The following is a 24429-nucleotide window of genomic DNA, read 5'->3' on the forward strand; positions in this document are numbered from 1 at the left end:
CAGGGGTGGCGTGGGCCCAACGGGGGTGGCTTGGGCCCAGTGGGGGTAGCGTGGGCCCAGCGGGGGTGGTGTGGGCCCAGTGGGGGTGGTGTGGGCCCAGCAGGGGTGGCTTGGGCCCAGCGGGGGTGGCTTGGACCCAGCGGGGGTGGCGTGGGCCAGCAGGGGTGGCGTGGGCCCAACGGGGGTGGCGTGGGGGGAAGATGGCTTGGGCCCTGCCACAGCGTCTGGTGTTGGGGTTACAGCCGCTGGGTTCAGATTCAGCCACTCCCGCCCGGGAGGACGGACTCGTCGTTGGTGAGGCTCCGACGCCGCGAATGGAGATGCTGGACCGGGCAGGCAGACACCGCACCACCCCCTCCCCGAGCCTGGAGAAATGGGCACTCCCTTATCCCGTGGGTCAGATTTTTTTTCCAATTTTTTTTTTCCGATTTTTTTTTTCCCCTCGGGATGTTTTCTTACTCTGGGGGGAAAAAGGGGGGTGCGGTCGTACCCGACGCACCGCCCCTTCAGACGGCCATGCTGCCTTCTCCCCATATCCCCTGACTCCACTATCTTTACGAGCCCTATCTAGCTCTCTCTTGAAAGTATCCAGAGAACCGGCCTCCACCACCCTCTGAGGCAGAGAATTCCACAGACTCACAACTCTCTGTGTGAAAAAGTGTTTCCTCGTCTCCGTTCTAAATGGCTTACCCCTTATTCTTAAACAGTGGGCTCTGGTTCTGGACTCCTTCAACATCGGGATCATGTTTCCTGCCTCTAGTGTGTCCAAACCTTTAATTATCTTATATGGTTCAATAAGATCTCCTCTCATCCTTCTAAACTCCAGAGGAAACAAGCCCAGCCGCTCCATTCTCGCAGCACATGACAGTCCCGCCATCCCGGGAATTAACCTTGCGAACCTTCGCTCTTAAATACTATGAAGAGATCACCTGCATCTCAAAAGTGGAATCCCCTCAAGACCAAAATCCACCAACTTTAAAATGGCATGTTAATAATCAGGCAATGTTTTTTGGATTGGTTATCAATTTAAAAAAAATTAACTCCCCATCCAATTGTTATCAATATTCTCTGATCGTACATGGTATTTTAATATGACTTTATCAATCCACTTTTTTATTTTGAGATCTTGTTCTTTCATATGAAGCATAACATTTGGCATTGGCTTCTTTATTCTAGATGTTTCTAAATCCATCTAGTTCTTTCTCACTTGGGCTTTGGTCTTTGTTCTCCGATCTTCTCTACTTTTCACTTTTTCATCATTTCTTTAAATGTCTGTGTGTGCAGAAAGTTCTCAGAACTTTGTTTCCTTTGGATTGACATATGTGCACGTAATGTTATGGAGCAAATGTTGACACACATATCCCCAAACTATTCCTATATATTTGTTTTTGGGCGATTATTCAATGGAGTGGGAGGGAGCCATACCTATGATTATCTCTGCACTCCCAATGCATACATTCCCAATTATATATTTACACCGAGTTACTTCTTTCAATTGAATCTGCTTTTCCTGATTCCTTCTGCTTCCACTTACTTCATATACACAGCGCTCTGTTTCCTGAGCATGTACAGGCACATACCCTTGAGATCACACTGAATTATATCACTGGCAGTAAAACAAAACTGAAACAATCCACCTCCTTGCAAAATTTAAGCATAAGAATAAACGTTTAAAAAAATTTCAGGCAAAGCCGTGTGGACAAAAACATGACACATTTTAGGAAATGGCCCTTTGTGGTAAATTGGTGATCAAAATTTATGATAAAAGAGACATAATTTGCTTATGCCAATGAAGCTTAGAGTTTTGCACAAACAATATTAACCTATTATTTTTCTAGAGCATCAAACATAGAAAAATCCAGCACAAGATCAGGCCCTCATGCCCATAATATCTGTGTTGAATACAATGCCAAGATAAACTAATCTTACCTGCCTGCACATGATCCATATCCCTTCATTCCCTGCATATCCACATGCCTTTCTGAAAGCCTTTTAAACGTCAGAATTCCTTTATTCCCATCCAACAGTTTGACATGATAAATAGTATTTAAGTAATGACTTTAAAGGTGCTTTCAGCAAGCAAGTTGTTTGATAATACAAGGTACTGTAGATTCTGTTTTGCAAGAAAAACATTAAGTGCTGAAGTAATTCAGCGGTTCAGAGCTGCTGCCTGAGCCACTGAATTACTCCAACACATGGTAAAAAAAATTAACGTGGTTGTGTGCCTCTATTTTTAGAAAACCATTAACTTTTAATGACTATTGGCCTTAGAAGATTTAGCATGTAAAAGTGGTCAAGGAAAGCTGCAGCATTTATAAGGTAATCCTTATGAGGTATGAGCATTCACTCGGTAAGAGGCCTCATGGCACTGCTTGAAGGTCAGAAGGTGTAAGACAGTGGTGCTTTCCATTACTCTGCTTCCTATCTCAAGTTTAGTTTAGTTTAGAGATATAGTGTGGAAACAAGTCCTTCGCCCCACCGAGTGAGCACCGACCAACGATGCCCGTACATTAACATTATCCTGCACAGGGGCAATTTACAATTTTGACCAAAACCAAATTAAGCTACAAACCTCTACGTCTTTGGAGTGTGGAGGGAAACCAGAGCACCGGGCGAAAACCCACGCGGTCACGAGGAGAACGTACAAATTCCATACAGACAGCACCTGTTGTCAGGATCGAACACTGGTCTTTGGTGCTGTAAGGCAGCATCTCTACCACTATGCCGTCCCAGATAATAGCAAAGCAGACTTGCCTTTGGCTTAAGCTTACCTACACCAGCTTCAACTCTGGAGGTGCATGAGCTTGGGGCAATAGTACATTACCGCACATTGCAGAAGGGGGCCATTTTAAGGCAACACTCACTGTGTGACAAAATCCGCACTTTGGGAAGATACCTCATTTTAAACAAAATTTGTGTTCTTGTGATATTCATAGACCTCCAATTGCTTTTGCTGAACACTGATGACAGAGAACACTAAATCCTCTTTGGTTTGTTCTACAAGTGATAGCACCAAAGAGGCCCAACTAAAGTTAAAAGATACAAAGTGCTGGAGTAACTCAGTGGGTCAGGCAGCACCTGTAAAGTAAATGGCTTCCCCATTCTAAGCCAGCGGTTCGCCAGGGCCAACAAGCAGGGGACTTGCTCAGCAGGCTCCCACTGAAGCTGCGATCTGCCAGGTCTTCCGTTCGGCCTCGGGCGACCCGCTCTGTGGGCTCCCTTGAAACCGTGATCCACCGAACTGGGGCTTGGGTTCGGCCGTGCAAGGGCCTCCTTCAGCTGTGTGCTTCCTACACGTGCCATGGGGGATAAAGAGCCTGAGCACTGTGCCAGAACCAGGCACTATTAAGCCTATACTAGGCAATAAAATATTCCACTCAGCTGCATGCTGAGCGAGCATGAAGAAACAGACGGAATGGGTGTTAATGGAATCAGCTGCAACCTGTTTCCTGAGGAAAGTGATACTCCACCTATAGTCCAGGGCAGTAGTTCCTTCATATAACGTGGGTTTGTTGATGCCAAATTTTCCAGTTTATATTAACAGATGTATTCGTGGACACAGGCAAAGTTTAAGCAATTGAAAAATTGTGAATTGCAAGTTTTCATATTTCTGTTATCTGTACAGAACCTTACCTGTTTTAGAGGAATACTTTGCACTTGCCACCACAGACACATACAGTGAAGCAGATCCCCACCTGCCTGACTGTGAGAGTCCAAAGAAAGATAGACACAAAAAGCAGGAGTAACTCAGCGGGACAAGCAGCATCTCTGGAGAGAAGGAATGGGTGACGTTTCGGGTCGAGACCCTTCTTCAGACGTTTTGACCCGAAATGTCACCCATTCCTTCTCTCCAGAGATACTGCCTGTCCCAATAGACAATAGACAATAGACAATAGGTGCAGGAGTAGGCCATTTGGCCCTTCGAGCCAGCACCGCCATTCAATGTGATCATTGCTGATCATCCCCAATCAGTACCCCGTTCCTGCCTTCTCCCCATATCCTCTGACTCCGCTATTTTTAAGACCCCTATCTTGCTCTCTCTTGAAAGCATCCAGAGAACCTGCCTCCACCGCCCTGAGGCAGAGAATTCCACAGACTCACCACTCTCTGTGAGAAAAAGTGTTTCCTCGTCTCCGTTCTAAATGGCTTACTCCTTATTCTTAAACTGTGTCCCCTGGTTCTGGACTCCCCCAACATCGGGAACATGTTTCCTGCCTCTAGCATGTCCAAGCCCTTAACAATCTTATATGTTTCAATGAGATACCCTCTCATCCTTCTAAACTCCAGAGTGTACAAGCCCAGCTGCTCCATTGTCTCAGCATATGACAGTCCCGCCATCCCGGGAATTAAACATGTAAACCTACAGTCCCGCTGAGTTACTCCAGCTATTTTGTGTCTATCTTCGTTTAAACCAGCAGTTCCTTCTTACACAGTCCAAAGGAAAATGGCCGGTCTTAGGGAAGTACTATTTCTGACTGGTGGGTTCACAAAATGTTGAGGAAGATCTGTAGGCTTTGTCATATGATGGGTACAATTACAATGTTTAAAAGACATTTGGTCGAGTGCATGAATAGGACACATTTAGAGAGATGAACCAAGCTCAGTTAGACAATTTGGTCAGCATGGATGAGCTGAGCCAAAGGGCATGTTTGTACTGTATAACTGTATGATTTTATGACTAATTTGGGTATCCATGGTGATGATTTTTAATTATTGGATTCTGATATCTTTACACATCCATTGAGGCACAGGCCAGAACACGAGGAAACACTATCCACTTGCCTAATTAGTACATTTCTCACTGTGGCCCCAAATGGATGGAATCCATTGTGCAACTTGAGATCAACTTTTCAGTCGCAATGTAGAGATAATTGAGGCGGACTTTTGACTGTGTCAAACATTGAGGAGAATCTCCTTTCTTGTCATGGTCAATGGTCATCTCTAAGATCTGCTAGTCCATCCTCCACGCCTTATATTTGTAGTGATGCTCACGCATTGAAGGGCTCATGTGTAGACACCACCTGATCACAGGAAAAGATTCATCACACTGCTGTTCAGTTGGCGACAGGGGACAGATAATAGAAACTGGGGTCGTACCTTCTGCGCCCTTAAGGTTAGCTGTCAGAGGCGCCCTGGGACACCAAGGCTGAATGGTGGCAGGGCGAGGAGAGGAATGACAGTTCGCTGATAGATCTGGATGGAAGCGATGGCTGGAGGCCATGCAGCAGCCTGGGGCTCGACTGGATCGGGTGATGCTCCAGGTGACCGAGCGTGTGGACCGGACGTGGCCTGCAGGGGCACAGAGTGGTGCAGCAGCAGTGCAGGAAGCCTAGAGCTTTGCTTGGCCAAACCAACCCTGCAATGCTGCCTGCACCATGGCCCATTATGGCCAGCTGCATCTAAAGCAACTTGGACTTTCAAAATGGCACCAAAACTTGGCGACTCGTGAATACGATCTCAATGGACTATTTCAATACACTTTGTACTTAACTGGGGATTGTACGTATGTATAGTAATACTTTACTGAACTGTATGCAAAAGAAAAATTCACTGTAGCTCTGTACATGTGATAATAAATGTAACCATTGACCATTGAGCCATTGGACCGTTCAGCATTCAACGCAATAATCCCCTCCAAACTTATCACCGAGTTCCAACATCTGGGCCTATGTACATCCTCTTGCTCAACGTCAACAAAACCAAGGAACTAATCATTGACATCAGTAAGGGGAAGTCAGAAGAAGACATACCTGTTTTCATTGCGGTGGAAAGAGTCACCTGCTTCAAATTTGTGGTTGTTAACATCTTAGGTGTCTTGGCTTGGGCCCAGCACAATGAGGTAATCATGAAGAAGACATGTCAGCGCTTCTACTTTTTTAGAAAATAAAGAGATTCGTAACCGGATCCTAACCTTTCTTTTTGACATAAATCAATCGGTGTGGATAACAACATCTCCTCCTCACTGGTCATCGACACAGGTGCACCACAGAACTGCATGCTTAGACTCTCTGCTCTACTCACTCTACACCCATGACTGTGTGGCTAAATACAGCTACAATGCCATCTATAAATTTGCCAATGACATAATTGTTGTTGGCTGAAACAGAACACCATAGGATCATGTACAGAGCAGGATTGGGCCCTTCTGCCCACAATCTTTGTGCTGAACATGATGGCGAGTTAAACTGATCTCATGTGCCTGTACATGATCCATATCACTCTATTCCCTGCACTTCCATGTGCCTACACACTATCCACTGTTGTATCTGCCTCCATCACTACCCCTGGCAGTGCGTTCCAAGCCGCACTGCTCTCTGCGTAAATAATTTGCTCTGTACATCTCCATTAAACTTTCTCCTGTCACATTATAGCCATGGGCTCAGGTTTTGGACATTTCCATCTGGGAAAAAGGTTCTGACCCTATCTATGCCTCTCAAAGTTTTATATACTTCTATCAAGTTCAAGTTCAAGTTCAAGTGAATTTATTGTCATGTGTCCCTGTATAGGACAATGAAATTCTTGCTTTGCTTCAGCACACAGAACATAGTAGGCATTTACTACAAAACTATCACGTGTCCGCTCAACCTCAGATGTTCCAGAGAAAACAATCCACGTCTATCCAACCTGTGGCTGAAACCCTCTAATCCAGGCAGCATTCTGGTAAACCTCCTCAGCAGTCTCCCCATGGCCTCCCCATCTTTCCTGTCATGGGGTGACCAGAACTGCATGCAATACTTCAGATGTGGCCTAGCCTAAGTCCTATAGATGATGATGAGTCAGCATACAGGAGAGAGCTAGACCACCCGGTTGAGTGGTGCCACAACAATCTCTTGCTCAATGTCAACAAAACCAAGGAACTATTCATTGAATTCAGAAGGAGTAAGTCAGGAGACTGCATGTGAGTTTTCATTGTAGTGGGGAGAGTCAACAGCTTCAAATTCCTGGGCGTTAACATCTCAGATGGCTTTCCCTGGACCCAGTACTTTGATGTAATTACGAAGAAGACATGTCAGCACTTCTACTTTCCTAGAATTTAAAAAAGATTTGGCATGCCGACAAACCCTCTAACAAACGTCTGCGGATGCATTGTAGACTGGTTGCATCGTGGACTGGTACAGAAATTCCAATACGCAAGAATACAAGAGGCTGCAGAGAACAATGAGCTCAGCCTGGCCCATCAAGGACACTGCCCTCCCTGCCATCTAAAGCATCTACACGAAAACCTGTTTCAAAAAAGCAACATATTTCATCAAGGGTCCTCACTAGCTGGGCCATGTCCTCTTTTTGCTGCTACCATCAAGCAGGAGGTACAGAAGCCTGATGTCCCACCCCATCATGCTCAGAATCAGCTACTTTCTTACACCAATCGGGTTCTTGAACTGATCCTCCCTTAGCAACATAACACCATGTACTGCTACAAACCTGTTTTCAAATTCTGGTTATGCACTAATTATATTTTAATTACTAATTATCTCTTTGTAGGTGTTCTTTTTCCTGCCTTGGATAATTTATCCATGATTTGCATTCTTATGCCTCATCTGATTCTACATGCCTGAGATGCTTCTGCATGCAAGATTTTCATTGTACCAGTACATCTCTGCACTTGTGCATATGACAATAAATATTCAACTACTTGATGTGCACACACTTTACTTCAAGAAGTTGAGAAGGTAACGGTGATGGCGATGGAGAAGCCCACGGAGTGATTTGAAAACAATCACGGAAATTTTGAGACTAAGGGTTGTTTAATCAAGAGAAGTGTAAAGTGGTGATGAGTCAACGATGATAAAATTATTCCCATCGTTTTTTTAATGTATTCTCAGCTATGTAGGTCATTTAAAGCAGAGCAAATTGGGGAAAATACATGAGAGGCAAAAGTAGATTAGCCATCACAGCTGTTTGTGACCTGCAGTGCTGTGAAACCTCTTGGTAGCAAATGCATGTTGGGATGTGATCAGATGTAGGGTTCAGAGGAGGCCAGGTTTGTGTCTCATTTAAATGCCAAGCACATTCAAAACTTTACCCAGATTAAATTTTGCAATCTTGGTTGATGGTCTGCACATATTTTTAGTCACAGACTGAGTTCTTGATTGTTGATCTCAACAGTGTTTCATTAAGGCAGGTTGCTGAAGGTGCATCTATCTTTGAAATATAATTTCAGTTTGATTTGCAGAACGTTACAGCTTTTGTACCCTGATTGTTGTGTTAACAAATTTTGCTTCCCTGCGTTCGTTTTCAATGCACAAACAATATGTTTCTTTCATGATATTTCCTTTTACGGCTGGTTTGATTCACATTGCTCTGTTGGATGAGTGAGACTTGCTCGGTAGAGCAAAGGGAAGAGGAACATGCAGAGTTACATTATACATCTTAGTGAATGACAGAAATTACTCTTGGACCTAAATGTCTTCCTTCTTGAATGATGGCATGGACTATGATAATGCTAATTCAGTCATCTTCACTTGAATGGAAACACTGTTTTCAAATACTTTGACCAGATATACAATATGGCAGCTGTCCTGCAAATTAGTTAGGGGTGTTGTCTGGGCAGCAGGACTTTGTTAGTTTTGGCTCATATCGCAAAGTTTTTTTTGATGCTGATATACATTTTGGCTTAACACCAATTCTGCCCCCCACCCCCAACCACATCTCTGGTGACCCCTGACCATCCATAGTCCACATGTAATCACGTTATTGTTAAATACTTGTTCTTATCTTTTTGCAATTAGATATTGCTTAGAACTTTTTAAGTCCATCCCTCAACTGTTGGGTTTTCCTGTCTACGTCTGTTAGCTTTGGCACTTTCTATACAACCACACCTGTTAATAAAAGCAGAATAATATACAGTATAGGGCTCACCAACTGGGAATTAGATATTAGGTGTAGTTTAATGAAAATGACAACCACCTACAAAATGCATGTAGAGTCTTATTCTACTTGTCTTTTTCTAATAATGTGAACGATTCGGTATTTAACAAAATTAAATCAGATCAAACTTAAGGCGAGATCTTTGACACAGTTTGAATGTTGGCCAAAAATAGAACAACAAATTGTCGAGCATCAATTTACAGCAGTGAAGCCTAATCATGTTCAGTCAGTGTTGCATGGGCTAAACCAACAATATTACAATTTTCCAATTATGTTTCTTAATGTTATGGGATTCAAGCTTTATAAAATAACTTCCAAATCATTTTACAAAAAACTGAGAAGTAATATTTCATTCTTTGGTTGTGGTCAATGTATCTCATAATCATAGAATGTCTGTCACCTCCATTATCAGGCATCTTCATTCAGATGAAAAAGATTCTCACTGTTACACACTTTAAATTTAGCAAACTTTCTGAACCAAATTCTTAGATTTTACAGCAAACTCACAATCAGTAAAAATATAGTATGCGGCATGTCCGTTAGATTATGGTGTCCATAACAATGTCAATATTGTTTGCCCTAAATGTTCAAAGAGATCTTTGATCTCAGATCAGTTTAGTTCATTGATTTAATGAATAGTTAGTTCCTTTGATAAAAAAAAAATGTTTATTACTATTCTGAAGACTTGCATATGTGAATTGTGTTCATAGCTCCACAAAGAAAAATGTACATTTCCTCTTTCTGCATGTGGTGAGATTTGTCTGATATGTTTAATTGCTCAAAGCATGATGTAATTTCTTTTGTTGTAGCTATCTGCTACACTAATCGGCAGTCACATGATATGCTGAATGATATGATCTGGGAAAGAGAACACAATAATTGTAGGTTTTGATAGTTATGGAGTTGAAGGCAAGAAGTTTTGAATATTATGGGAGAGTTCTTCTGAAAGCTGGGAGGTCTAAGGTGGTTGTGAAATTCTCATCTCTAGGAAGTTAGAGCTGAAGCCGAGGTACAATGAAAAGCTTTTTTGTTGCATGCTATCCAGTTAGCGAAAATATATATTATTACAATCAAGCCGACAACATTGTACAGATACAGGGTAAAGGGAATAATGTTTAGTTCAAGGTGAAGTCCAGAAAAATCCAATTAAAGATAGTCTGACGGACATCAATAAGGTAGATGGTAGATCAGTACCACTATCTACATGGTGATAGGATGATTCAGTTGCCTGATGACAGCTGGGAAGAAACTGTCCCTGAATCTGAAGGTCCGCATTTTCGCACTTCTCTACCTCTTGCCTGATGGGAGAGGGGTGAAGAGGAAGTGTTTGGGGTGAGACTCGTCCTTGATTCTGCTGGTGGCCTTACTGTGTAGATGGAGTCAATGGAAGGGAGGTTAGTTTGCGTGATTGTCTGGACTGTGTCCACAATTCTCTGCAATTGCTGTCTTGGATGGAGCAGTTTCCAAACCATGCTATGATGCATCCTGACAAAATGCTTTCCAAGGCGCAACCGTAGAAGTTGGTGAGAGTTGTTGGGACGTGCCGAACTTCCTCAACCTTTGAAGGAAGTAAAGACGTTGGTGTGAAGGAGTCCATACTGAATCCATGCCATCTCCCAACAATCTAATTTACCTTCCTGATTTTCCCTGTAGCCCTGCAAGTTAGTCTCTGTCATGGCCATCAACTCTCTTTAATTATTGTCTGTTATTTATATTAAGCAATAATTTGCAGTATTCAATTAACCCACTAGTACGTTTGGAATGTTGGTGGAAAGCAAACCACCAGGGAAAATCCACACGGCCCCTAAGAGACGAGGAAAACTCCACATGTAAGTTTAACATTGTAAAACCTGAAGTGAACCTGCTCAAAAGATTAGAAAGATATCTTTCTAATGGATTTTTTTCAGACAAGATAAATATTCGTTAATAATTTTATATCAACAATAAAAAAATATCATGCTCTGGGTTCCAACTTAGACAAGATACAATAGACATTAGACAATAGGAACAGGAGTAGGCCATTCGGCCCTTCGAGCCATTCAATGCGATCATGGCTGATCATCCCCCAATCAGTACCCCGTTCCTCCCCATATCCCCTATCTAGCTCTCTCTTGAAAACATCCAGAGAACCTGCCTCCACCGTCCTCTGAGGCAGAGAATTCCACGGACTCACAACTTTCTGTGAGAAAAAGTGTTTCCTCGTCTCCGTTCTAAATGGCTTACTTCTTATTCTTAAACTTGACATATCAATATATATTCAGGACTCCGATCAATATATATTCAGGACAAAACATTCACATTTGACATCAAAGAACCAAGATCATTGCTTCCATTCCCATGGAATGACACATATCCATATTCTATTCTACAAAATAGTTTCAGAAAGCTTCATTCACAACTTTTGCATTTTAATCTTAACTAGACTAAGTGCAGACCTGTTGGGTCAGCTCCCCCAACGCAATAATCCACCACTCAGCCATTCCCCCAACGCAACCCGTTCCCCCAACGAAATATTCCACCACTCACTCATAGCCCCCAATTGCACAGACACGGCTCATTTCCCCTCATCCCCCAGCACTCCAACCCACTCCTCTTCACCCTCCCTCTTCTTTCCCCTCCCCTCCTCCCTTAATCCCTCTCTCACCTCCCCCTCCCTCCCTCCACAACTGCTCTCCCCACCCTACCCCCCACATATCCCTCTATCCCCCACTCCTCACCACCCCCTATCCCTCCCACTATCCCTCCTGACCGCCCCCACTGCCCTCCTCTCCCCCTATTTCCCACGCCCTACCTCCCTCACTCCCCCCTCCTCTCCCTCTATTCCCCCTCCTCCCCCACTCTCCCCCCTCTCCCTCCCCCACTTTCCCCCCTCTCCCTCCCTACCCCCTCCTCTCCCTCAAACCCCCCACTCTCCATCCTCACCTCCCCGGGATCTTTCCCCTCTCCTCCTCCCCTCCCCCAATTCCTCCCTCACCTCTCCCTCCCTCTCCTTTCCCCTACCCTCAGTCCCTCCCTCCATAAAAAGCAGTATCTGCAGTTCCTTCCTCCACAGGTCATTCATTGTTAGCTGTGCTTTACATCCCGTTGACTTGACGATTGGACCAGTTTGCATCGTGTGTGTGTGTGTGTTACTCAAAGGCCGCTCCTACTGCTCGGCCACCCTGCAACCCGGCTCTCCCTCCCTCCCTCTGCCCACTCCAGCTCAACCGCCTCACCTCAGCCCATCCCTGTCCTGCCGGACCGCCCGCTGCTGCCGCTCGTCCCTGCCTACCTGCCTGCCTATTTGCTGCCCCCACTGGGGCAGGTCGGGCTTCAGGAGGGGGATGGAGTCGGCGTTCATCACGGTGGGTACCACAAGTTTTGACGAGCTAGTGAAGGAGATCTCCTCCGAGAGGGCCGTGAGGGTGAGTTACGGCGGCGGTGGCGGAGATGACGGACGGACGGTCGCAGCCATTCACCCGGGGGACGGGTAGACAGGACCGCCATTGCCGCAGAGTGCAGGCAGGGGAGAGGGGGGTGAGTGAGGGAGAGCGAAGGGACCAGGGCCTCCACTGAACCCCCCGCGCCACCACCGGTGGTGGGGGAGATGGTAGACAAGTTACTGTGAGGAGGGGAGAGAGGAACTTGTGAGTGAGGCGGGAGAGGCCGCGTTGCAGGAAAGGATGTCGTCATCCCGGCCTTGACGTTGACTGACAGGAGACGAGACCAATCTGCATGGCGCTGACTGACAGGAGAAGAAACCAATTTGCGCATGCACGGTTTTTAAGATTTTTAAGCCTTAATAACTTTTAAAATATACCATCGGTCAGAACAAACCTTGTTGCATGTGGTGCACAGTAGAATTGTGAGTAAGGTGGCGCTATCATATACTGTTTACGCGCAAATAGAAAAACCACACCAACCGGAAGAGCCCAAGATCAGAGCTTTAGTTTTGTATAGAGGATAGATAGATTGGTTGGTAGACAAACAGACAGAGAGACAGACAGAAAAACAGAGATAGATAGATAGATAGATAGATAGATAGATAGATAGATAGATAGATAGATAGATAGATAGATAGATAGATAGATAGATAGATAGATAGATAGATAGATAGATAGATAGATAGATAGATAGATAGATAGATAGATAGATAGATAGATAGATCACTTTAAAGCTCTCCCGGATCACGAATCTACTTCTTCATGATGCTCATAACTTTCCTTCATAATTTTAGGCCACAGCCTAATCTTTCTTTCTTCCTCGTGAAGAACCGGGGAGTGGCAGTGGGAAGCTTTCTTACACCAAAGACATTATACAAACAAACGTTGTGGTTGTCCTGATTGGGAGAGAGTGTGCATATGCTCGTACCACAAGCATTTTGAGTCACACTATCTGGCCAAGCGCCTTCCACCACATACAATAGATAATGAAAAACCAGCACCAAACAATTGTCATTAATGCATCACCATATTGTTCTTTCCCAGCGTAAGATTCTGTGCTAGATTCGAGTGGGATAGCATTTGTCTGCAGCACCTGACATGATAATTTCTGACCAATTAAATGATTATTCCCCTCCTCGAAAATGTGACATGGCTGCAACCTGAAAATGGATATCAAGTGAGCAAGTATATTTCAGTTGAAAACTGTGACCTCCAGGTTCAGCAATAGTTTCTTGAAATTAAATGTATTCGTCATTCAAAAGAAAATTTGAACGAAATGTCGTTACCTTACAGTCATAACATTAAAAAGCAAACAAAACACACAATTACATAAATTTATCATAAACATCCATCACAGTGACTCTCCTCCAGGCACCTCCTCACTCTGATGGAAGGTAAAAAAAGTATTATCTCTTCCTTGCTTCTTCTCAGTCAAACTGCTGCGTCAAGACGATCAAGACTCCCGATATTGAAGCGCCCGCCGGGCGAAGGCATATCCCACAGCCGGGCCGCGCCAGGTAATGAAAAGTCTTGTGAGCGGGCCAACTCAAGCGTTGCGATTCGGGGAGGACGAAGCTGCTGTGGCTGGAGCTCCCGAAAAGTCAGTCGCCACTCAGGGACCTGCGAGCTCCCGATGTTATGGACCGCAGGGCCCGCGGTCAAAGCCTCCGAAACCTCCGAAAATCGAGTCGCAGCCGCAATCGTAGCGCCTCCACAGCCTCCGAAAGTCAGCCAGCTCGGCAAGTCCACAGGCTCTGCGACCGGAGCTCTCAAGGTCAATCCCAGCTGGAGGTCACCCAGCTCCTCGATGTTCGGCTGCAGCCTGAATGGAGATAGGCCATGGCAAAAAAGTTGCATCTCCGTTGAAGAAAGAGATTTAAAAAATGTTCCCACTCCCCACATAATACACAACTAAAAATAGACTGTTACATACATCTAATATTAACGATAAGACAAAGAAGGAAAAGAGACAGACAGACAGACCTAGGGTGTTCCCACTAGTGGGAGAGTCTGGGTCCAGAGATCATAGCATCAGAATGAAAGGACTTATCTTTAGAAAGTAGATGAGGAGGAATTTCTTTAGTCAGAAGGTGGTGAATCTATGGAATTCCTTTCCATAGACGGCTGTGAGTGCCAAGTCAATTGACATTTTTAAGGCAGAGACTGACAGATTATTGATTAGTAAGGATGTCAGGGGTTATGGGGAGAAGGCAGGTGAATGGGGTTGACAGGGGAAGATAGATCAGCTATGATTGAATGTCGGAGTAGACTTTATGGGCCGAATGGCCTGATTCTGCACCTAGAACTAATCAACTTACTGTATGAACCTATCAAGGCTATTGAAGACTACAAACACCAACTAAACTTTGAACTAAGAACTGTCTTGGTTGCATTAGGGACATTGGGTTTTGTTTTGTTTTGCACTGATAAAGGGCTTTTTAATTTGTTGATTTTTGTTTTATTATCTGATCAAGCAAATACTGTGTTTGCAGACCTGTTATGCTGCTACAGGTAAGAATTTTGTTGTTCGTTTCGGTGCAAATGATAATTAAACACTCTTGACCCTTGACTTTCCTAAATCTTGACCTTGGTTACACACCTTCTGCAGGTTTCTGTCCAGTTGATTTGTTCCAGAGATTAAAAAAGCTATAATTAATTTAGTTACTTACAGCATAGCAGGCTATTTTAGGTTTGACATTTTTGTACATGATTTCAAGTATCAATGCTGGGTAAAGAATTGTGCATAGTGTGCAGCAAAACAAAGTCAAGGAAGATGCTTTTATAGGGGACATACCTTTGTATTAAACACACAAAGAATTGTTCTCCTAATATTTGCATTAGCCTACTGAACATTGATATGATATTGTGCTGCTTACAAACAACAGATGGAGTAAGCAAAACCAGAAGGATTATTAAGTAACCACCAAAATTGATCATTGAATGATATGTAGAAATGATGAGCTGGCTCTGGCACTTTTGAAAGCACCTGCTCTGGGGCGTGTAATACAGGATGTAGGTTTGTTAGATTTTGAGACGTCAGTTTTAATTTCCCTTCAGAGGGAAGGGAGGAACTTTGCAAAATCCTCCTTTAGGAAATTAAATGGACTGGATAGAATCCATAATAGAGCAGATGGTATATGGTCAAGCAATTGGTTTTCCTCATTCCAAGCTTTAGTTTTAGTTTTAGAGACTCAGCGCGGAAACAGGCTCTTTGGCCAAACAAGTCCGCACCGACCAGCGATCCCCGCACATTAGCACTATCCTACGCACACTAGGGACAATTTAAACTTATACCAAGCCAATTAACCTACAAACATGTACGTCTTTAGAGTGTGGGAGGAAACCGAAGATCTTAGAGAAAACCCACGCAGGTCACGGGGAGAACGTACAAACTCCGTACAGACAGCACCCGTAGTTGGGATCGTTCCGGGTCTCCGGTGCTGTAAGTGCTGTAAGGCAGCACCACCATGCCGCGCCTTCCTTATTTCCTTACCACCTTGCCTTCCTTATTTTCCCCTATTTCCTCCTCTTTCCTCCTGACGTTGGCTGCAAAACTGTATCTCCTTTACCTGGAAAAGTCAAGAATGCTGCAGACTAAAGAAATATTTATTTTCTCCACAGCATTTTAAATATGTGTGTCACTTTAAATTTAAGCCTTGCTTGTACGGTTTGTGCAATTCTGTGTGTTTAGATATCTTACCCAAATAAACTTTCAGAGAATGCTTGCACAAACCTATGGATGCATCTCTGTATACTGTACGTTTTGACTTTCTTGTGCCTCATTTATACTCAAGCCAAGCAACTTGCTACCAAGAAAAGCATCCACAAATCTGAAATAATACTTGACGAAACTCAAATAGATAGTTACTTTCTTGACACTCACTTTAACCCTTTACTACTAGATCATGTTAACTGTAATTATTTCCTTGAAGTGTGAATAAAGTTATTATTTGTGTGAGAATAGTAGCCTTCAGACTGAGAGGGCTGGGTAGCCATACCATGGAAAAGGTTCCTTGACATCATGGAAAACCTTAATTTACATCAGTGGTCCATATGAATGTCATTCCAACAATCTGACCTGAGTTGTTTGAGTCTTTATATGATTTGATATGAATGTGATGGTGTTGTTGCTGCCATATAGTCCACAATACAATCATTTGTTGAAATTATTCAGGAGGTTAACAACAAACACAAGGTTCTATGAAGATATTTTCTAAAAACCTTCATTAGTTTAGTTTAGTTTAGTTTAGCATAGTTTAGCATAGTTTAGCATTGTTTGCAGATACAGCGTTGAAACAACTCCTTCAGCCCACCGAGTCCACTGACCATCGATCACCCATACACTTATCCCACTTTCATATCTAACACATGGGGGAAATTTACAGAGGCCGCTTTTCTACAAACGTGCACATCTTTGGAATATGGGAGGGAACCAAAGGACCCAGAGAACGCCCACATGGTCACAGGGTAAACCGTACACAGTCCATACACACAGCAACTGCACAGGATCGAACCAGGGTCTCTAGCAAGGTGATGCTGCAGCTCTACTGCGGCACCACTGTGATGCAAAATGGTCTACAATTGGTAGAGATTCACAACTTATGATATATCTCTTCCATCCCAGAAACTGCTGTGTATTCTTAATTACACTAATAATAATGCGCACACTAAATGGACCATCATCTTCCAGGAAATTATGACTAATTTGCCACAGGATGACCAGAGCTCAAAACAAATAGCATTTATCAGCAATAACATCTTCAGCAAATACTTCAGGACTGAAATCTATGGTTTGATGTTTATATCATCATATTTGACTGATGTCTATTGTGTTCTTCATCTTGATGTAAATCTTCATCTCTGACATTAGTCTTTACTTACACAATATTGACAATGTACTGCAATATTCCGGTGGGCGGCACGACTCACGTCGCAGCGGCCTCTGCAGTCCGTCTGTCTTTTTATTATTTTTTGTCTTGTTTCAATGTAGTTTTTATTTTTTTTGACGGGATATGTGTGTGTGTGGGGCGGGGGGTGGGGGGGTGGGGAAACTTTTAAAATCTTTCCCCTGCATGGAGAACCCGACCTTTTCCTTGTCGGGTCTCCGTTGTCGTTGGGGCTGAGCAACGTGGAGCGGCCTCCAACCGGAACGACCTGGGGCTCCAGTCGCGGAGCAGCTGACCTACTCACCATCGTAGAGCTGGCCGAGTTCGGAGCGGGAGGAGCGGTGGTGGCGCGCTGCTGCGACCGGACCCCCGGAGATTCGGAGGCTTACCGCAGGTCTGGTGGACAGTAATACCGGGAGCCCGCGGGTCCCTGCTGGGAGACCGCTTTTCGGGGCTTCCGCTACGGCGACTTCTCCCGCCCGAGTTGCGGGGTTGAAGAGTACCTGGAGCGGGGCCTTACATCACCGCCCCGCACGGCTTGGAATGGCTGCGGGACTTTGCTAGCGCCCGCCGGGGACTCCAACAACAAGACCCGGAGCGCGGCCTTGCACCACCCGGCGCGGCGTTAATGGCCGCGGGACAATTACCATCGCCCGCCGGGGGCTTTGACTCTGACATCGGGAGGGGAATGGGCAGTGCAGGGGAGGGATAAGTTTTTGCCTTCCATCACAGCGAGGAGGAGATGCGCTGTGATGGATGTTTGTGTAAATTGTGTTGTGTCTTGGGTCTTTTTCTTGTGTGTATGACTGCAGAAACAACATTTCAATGAGGTTCAAATGACAAATAAAATTGTATTGTATTGTATTGTATTGTAAATTGGCAGCTTTTGTTGCATCATTGATATTTGTGGATGAATGTCCTTTTCATTTCCATTTGATCGACATTTGAACATTTAAAAGAAATATTTTGGTCTTTCTATCGTGTGCCTTCAACTTAGATTGTCAGGGTGTGCACATTATCAATATTAATGCAAGGCGTATATTCAGAAACAATTTCCAGGAATCAGTCATTCTATATGATATTTCTAATCTAAAATAAAGCAAAAAACATATTTCCACACTGTTTAATCTCTTACATTCAGTTCTCACTTAATGAGTTCCAGTAATTTTGCAGGTTTATGAAATTAATGCAATAAGCTTGATTAATCACTTATCTGCAAAATATTCCTGAAGAAACATTGTTGACTACCTAAATATTTATCTTTATTTTATTCACATCAAACAAAATCAATACAGCATGACATAATATATGGACATAATGTTTAAGCAAAATCAACATAATACATTTCACACATAAGCAAATTGTGGTTGTATAAAGATTAAAGCTGCTTTTCTATAAAAGAATGACAATCCACCAAACTTTTGGATTATTAGTATTGGCCATTGTATATCGTTTGGGACTACATCTAATATATTAGAGGTTCCTTCCTAATACTAACCTCCATTCTGAACTGCTCCAAGAGGCCTTTGAATATCTAGATACATGCTCAAGGATTTGACCATGTTTTATGAGTATATTGAACACACACAATAATAATAATAATAATAATAATACGTTTTATTTTTGGGCGCCTTTCAGAAATCTCAAGGACACCTTACAGAGATTAACAAGAATAATAAAACATATAATCAGAATAAAATAAATAATAAAAACATCACAGAGACACAAATTAAAAACAGAATTCAGTCCAAAAATAAAAAAATGAAAAACACAGTGTGAAGAGAGAGCAGCGACAGCTAAAGCGCGCCAGCGTCCACTCTCCCTTCCGACAGCCATCTTGGACAAAGACTAACAGGTTTACTTACAGACAAAAAAATCATCCCCCCACAATGGATTACCACTGTGGGGGAAGACACAATGTCCAGTCCCCATCCCCAGTTCACCCAAAGTCAGGCCTATTGAGGCCACCGCAATTGCCTCTACGGAGGCCCGATGTTCCTGGCCGTTCTCCGGTGGTGTTGACCCGGCGTCGGGAGAGTCCTCTCAGCGGCTGGGCCACCTGGAACGGCCGCTTCCTGACTGGGGACCGCGGCTTCCGAAGCCGACAAGGCTGTGCCGGTTTGGAGCACCCAGGCTCCCGATGTTAAAGTCGGCGCCGCCCGCTCCGCTCCGCAGACCCGCAGCCCGGAGGTGTTGATCTCGGCGGTCACAGCTCACCGGAGCTCCAGCGCGTCGATCCAGCGCGGCGACCCAGGCAAGGCATCGCCCGCTCCGCTCCACGATGGCGCTCCAGCGCTGTGCCGCCACCAAAGCCGAGGTGCTGGGCGGTCCCCGCCAGGAAACGGCGCTCCAAGCCCGCTGGTAGGCCACGAGGACGGGTCGACGGGCAGCCCAGAGAAAAAGCTGCCTCACCGACCAGGTAGGGACTTAGAAGTAGAATTGCCCCCTACCCCCCACATTAAAAAGTCCATTTCTCCAACGGACGAAACACAGGACTTACTCAAAACTTTTTAAAAAAGTGAATTAAACGGACGGCTGCTGGTTAGCAGCCGTTCCCCAAGATGGCTCCTCCTCCGGGGTCTTCATGCATGGAAGGGGATGGTGGTTATGGAGGGAGATGTAATAGCTTGTGACCTAGCCCTCATCCTCTGGAAACATTTGAAAATATTGGATGACCGCTTCCTCAACATTTTGCCATCTTTAAATGTTATCCAAGTCAATTTCATTATTACAAAATCTTCCAGTGCATGTTCCCATTGCAGTGCACTTCCACTTTAATAGGTCTTCATGAGCTTCCCTTGAAAAGGAACTTTAACTGGAGCTTCTTTGTCACATTGTTGGTTTCCTACCAATGACCTACCAGAAAACAGCTAATGATGCCCCCACTTGTTTTCAGGAAAGTAAGGTCTCAGTACAGAATGACACAGAAACTCAAGAAACTAATGCATCACAAAGGAATAGCAGCAAAGAGTTTTAGTTTCCTACAAGTATGTGCGCATACAGATTTGTCTCTGTCAAAGAAAAGCTAATGAATAAGTGTGTCTATAGGTGTGTGTAAGTATGTATTTGTTTGTGCATATGTGTTGGTGATGGAACATGGGACAAAGGAGAAGAGAACCATCAACAAATGAATTTGTCTGCACATTCAAAACTAAATTAACAGAAAAAGAACAAGATATACTGCAACTTGATCTGAAGAGGGAAAATATCAGTTCAAATCCTGAGTTACTGATTTAATGTAATCAAGATAGATCTATCATTTGGATTTACACAATTACGCATTTAAACTTCTCAGAAACAAATTGAAGATTCAGATCAAATGTTTTAACGTTATTAAGATGCCCTGTAATATTTTCTGTAAATAATACTGGTGGTTGTGTTTTTTTTATGTTTACAAAAATAAGTTTTAAAGTCTTACCACATCATACGAAATCCTTAGATATTTTCATATGATTTACCAAATGTTTGCTGTTATCAGGCTAGTTAAACGAGAGCTGCTTTAATGTGTTTGGAAGGCTGGAGACTGATGGAATGATAGCCTGACTTCTGCTTTGTGTACGTCTGCCTCACAAACAAACATCTTACTAATTACTATTCCCATTGCCATATAAATTCCTGTTCATTAAACTTAACTTACTTGGGAACAACAAGAAAGGAAGAAAACTATGTGTTATTTTCATGCTCTTGTTGTAATTAATTAAAATGACTGAACATTGGATAAAAAATGATAGCTATCTCAATAAGTTAATTTAGTAAATACCTGGATTATAGCTAAAACAAACACCATGAGAAATAGTATTGCCTCCTAGGATCAATATTGGTTTAATATTGTTTATTTTCTCACAACTCCTTCTTGAGCTATGTGCATCACCCATCCCACCTCCAGTCTTTTCTTTGTCACCCAAATAAATGGAACTGACATCATTTAGTTTCATCCATATATCCCAATTCTAAACTCAAGAATCCTCATAAGTGTGCGCTCCTCTTTCTCATCTGCATGATGTCCCCGGATGAAACCTTATAAGAAGAAGAGTCAAGGGTGCTTTATTGTCATAGGTCCCAGACAGAATAATGAAATTCTTACTTGCAGCAACATAATAGAATGTGTAAATATCATACCCTATAAACAATATAATAAATGAAAAAAAGTTGTGTGTGTATATGTATAAATGTGTGTGTGTGTGTGTGTGTGTGTGTGTGTGTGTGTGTGTGTGTGTGTGTGTGTGTGTGTGTGTGTGTGTGTGTGTGTGTGTGTGTGTGTGTGTATATATATGAGGTTGTATTGTTTAATAGTCTGATGGCTGCAGGGAAGAAGCTGTTCCCGATCCTGGACATTACAGCTTAATGTCTCCTACAGGCTCCTATATCATCTTCCCGATGTCAGGAGTGAAATGAGAGTGTGGTCAGGGTAGTGATGATGCTGGCTGCCTTCTTGAGCTGTAACTCACAGCTCTATCCTGCTGTCATTTTTATCTCTCCATCCAGTACACCAGATCGATCATGTGTTTGCCAAACATCTAGTATTCAGTGAGGAAGATCTTTTTTTTTTCCAAGCAGGCATTTGGAAAATCAATTTCATTATTATTACACCCCCCCCACCCCCCTGCAAAATCTCCTTTCTATTTCCATGGATTTTATTTTGTGCCCTAGCTTCTATCCATGATTGAACAAGGCAATTCATAGTCTTAACATCCCAGCTTCCTCCGAGCTGAGACTTCAGCCACATATCTGAGTATCACCATGAACATCTGTTTCCACCTGTGAATATGGAGCTTCTCTTCACCTGCCTGAGCTAATGCACGAATAACACTCTTGTGCAAGCTTTAAGTACTTGGTGACTAGACATTCTTACGATTCTTAAGCCTAATTCTATTTCTCATTAATATTTAAATTCTTAATTAGATGGTCCAGATCCATTTATTTTAGTAAATGCAAGCCCAAACTATTTGTAGGTCTCACAATTTAAATATATTAAGTTGTCCCGATTCCCCCCCCCCCCCCCATTTGGCCATAAGTATGAGGCATTGATTTTTAGCAGGTCAAGCAAGACTGTGAGGTCAATGCAACTCTTTGAAAACAGTTTAATTTATTTAGCTATAACATAGGCCACAAAGTACATACGGTATATTGCTGTGATTTAATTAATGCACAGCATTTACTAGGGACACGTGTGAATTTCTCATGATTACGTGAATCCTAGAGAAGAAATCCTATTCGGACATGGCTATTGGAGGCATGCACAATATTTAAAGTATATTCCCAAATGCTTTGAGAAAGTAGTGCAGAGTTGCCTCCTTGAACCACTGCAGTCTGTAATAAGTGTGATCATGCTAAGCAAGGTATGATTACCCCAAGGTACAGAAAGTGTAGTCAATGATGGCTAACCTGGGCTGCTTTGTGCGCTGGTACTCAAGCTACAAAGAATGAAGTTCCAGTGAGAATGGCCACTGTCGTTTACTATCGTTATAACATTCAAAGAGCAGCGGATGGGGAGAAAGATTTGTCAGCGTCAACTTTGATTTGTCTTGCTATCTCCAAGTCCACAACCTGTCGCTATTGACACCATTAACAATCCCCAAAACCTCTTGTTTTACATTTTCGGATCTCGTGATAGTTTTGTGACATAGATGAATTTAAAGCATTCTGCAATTAAATATCTTTGTGATCGCTGCTGTACCTTGAACAGTGTCAGTTGAGCCGTACCGATTGTATTCGCTCTACTGCTCTTAGGTTTTCTGTGTTGTACTTGACCAGTGAAAGTTCAAAGCTGGAGTTGGGCCAACTTTTCCCTCGTTCTGCCACTGTCTCTGTCACACGCCGTAGTCCAAACTCCTTCAGGAAACTCGCAATGTTCCCATTTCCTTCTGGTCCCGAAGAGAAACAATGCTGCATTCTGATTATGATTTGCGTGGCTAGGTTAAAAATAACACGGGTATATAAAGAGAAGAGAAGGCGAGGAACTCCGACCACAACACAGCTTGGAGCTCGGCGCTCGCTGATCCCTCTCACAAGTTCATTAAAGCGAATTTGCTTTCCTCTTCGTCAGCACCTCCGGCCACAAATACAAATAAAGCGCTTTGCCAGTACAGCAAAAAGTTCTGCAAACAAATAAAATATTTATTGATCCCGTTGATTTTTCAAGGAACTAGATATGGCAAATAAATACTTAATTGGTTCCATAATTGGGTGATATTACAATTTACAAGCTAAACCCTCGCTTTCGTTACAGTACACCGGCCCATTTAAAAATGTATACATTCAGCGAAAATTGCATCAAAAGAACAAAACCTCTCTCTGATGAAAAGCAATGATATTGATTTAAAACAATCGAGTTCTGTAGATTCGCCGTATAAGCTCCACTAAAACATTTGTACGACAAGCCTATGTATCATATTCCATGTATCATATTCTCCGACAGAAAGTTATAAATCTTCTTGAAAATATTGTGTCAACAGAACTTTGATAATTCCCGTTATGTTAACTCGTTTTATTCCCATTATGCCTCGCATTATTGAATGTTATGCATCTGAAAATCTACAATGCTTTCCTCGTCCTAAAAAATAGATTATTTTGATATTTAGCAGGCGATTTGCACAGCCACAATACCACGGGATTCAGAAAACGTTTTACTTTGCTATCGGCCGTTTGTTTCTCTTATAGTCTGTAGTATTTCCACGATCGCAGATCGAATTCCACCCGACTCTAATCTTGAACTCTTGCCCTAATACGATTTTTTGGGTCCTTCTGGGGAACTGTCAAATTTTTTTAAAAGGATGAATTACCTCGAGGTTACGAGTCAATTCTTTGTATTTTCGAGCTCTCCACAACAATAGAACTGAACTCACAGACCTGAAGCAGATCAGGTCGAATAATATATTACAGGTTATAGTACTCGTGACTCTAACTATTCAAAGGGGAAAATATATATTATGTAATAACTGGTTGCTGTCCAATCGTTTACACAACATTGATAGATGGTTAATGACTGCTATTTTCTGAATTTATGTACTGGGGTAATTAATATCCCAGTTTAGTTAATAAGACCCCAACACACTCCACCCCACCCTCGAACTGTCAAGGCCAGTTATCAGTTTTTCCATTCTTCCAGTACCACGTTATATACGTAAAGCACTCGTGGGAATGAACAGATACGTCGACAGAGTGCAGGTGTTTGAGGAGGATATGTGTGTGTGTGTGTGTGTGTGTTCAGTCTGCACGGTGCATTCAGCCCCACGTCCAAACTTTTGCGTGTC

General features: G+C 43.2%; 1 long non-coding RNA gene across 1 annotated transcript; it reads left to right on the forward strand.

Annotated features, from left to right (window-relative positions):
- The first annotated feature begins 12239 nt into the window (after positions 1–12239).
- LOC116978146 lies at positions 12240–20940 on the forward strand. The gene is made up of 3 exons (XR_004413388.1): positions 12240–12272; positions 13341–13345; positions 20930–20940. It is a non-coding gene; the product is annotated as an uncharacterized LOC116978146 (long non-coding RNA).
- Positions 20941–24429: the final 3489 nt, after the last annotated feature.

The sequence above is a fragment of the Amblyraja radiata genome, chromosome 10 (assembly GCF_010909765.2).
Source record: "Amblyraja radiata isolate CabotCenter1 chromosome 10, sAmbRad1.1.pri, whole genome shotgun sequence".
NCBI classification, from domain to species: domain Eukaryota; kingdom Metazoa; phylum Chordata; class Chondrichthyes; order Rajiformes; family Rajidae; genus Amblyraja; species Amblyraja radiata.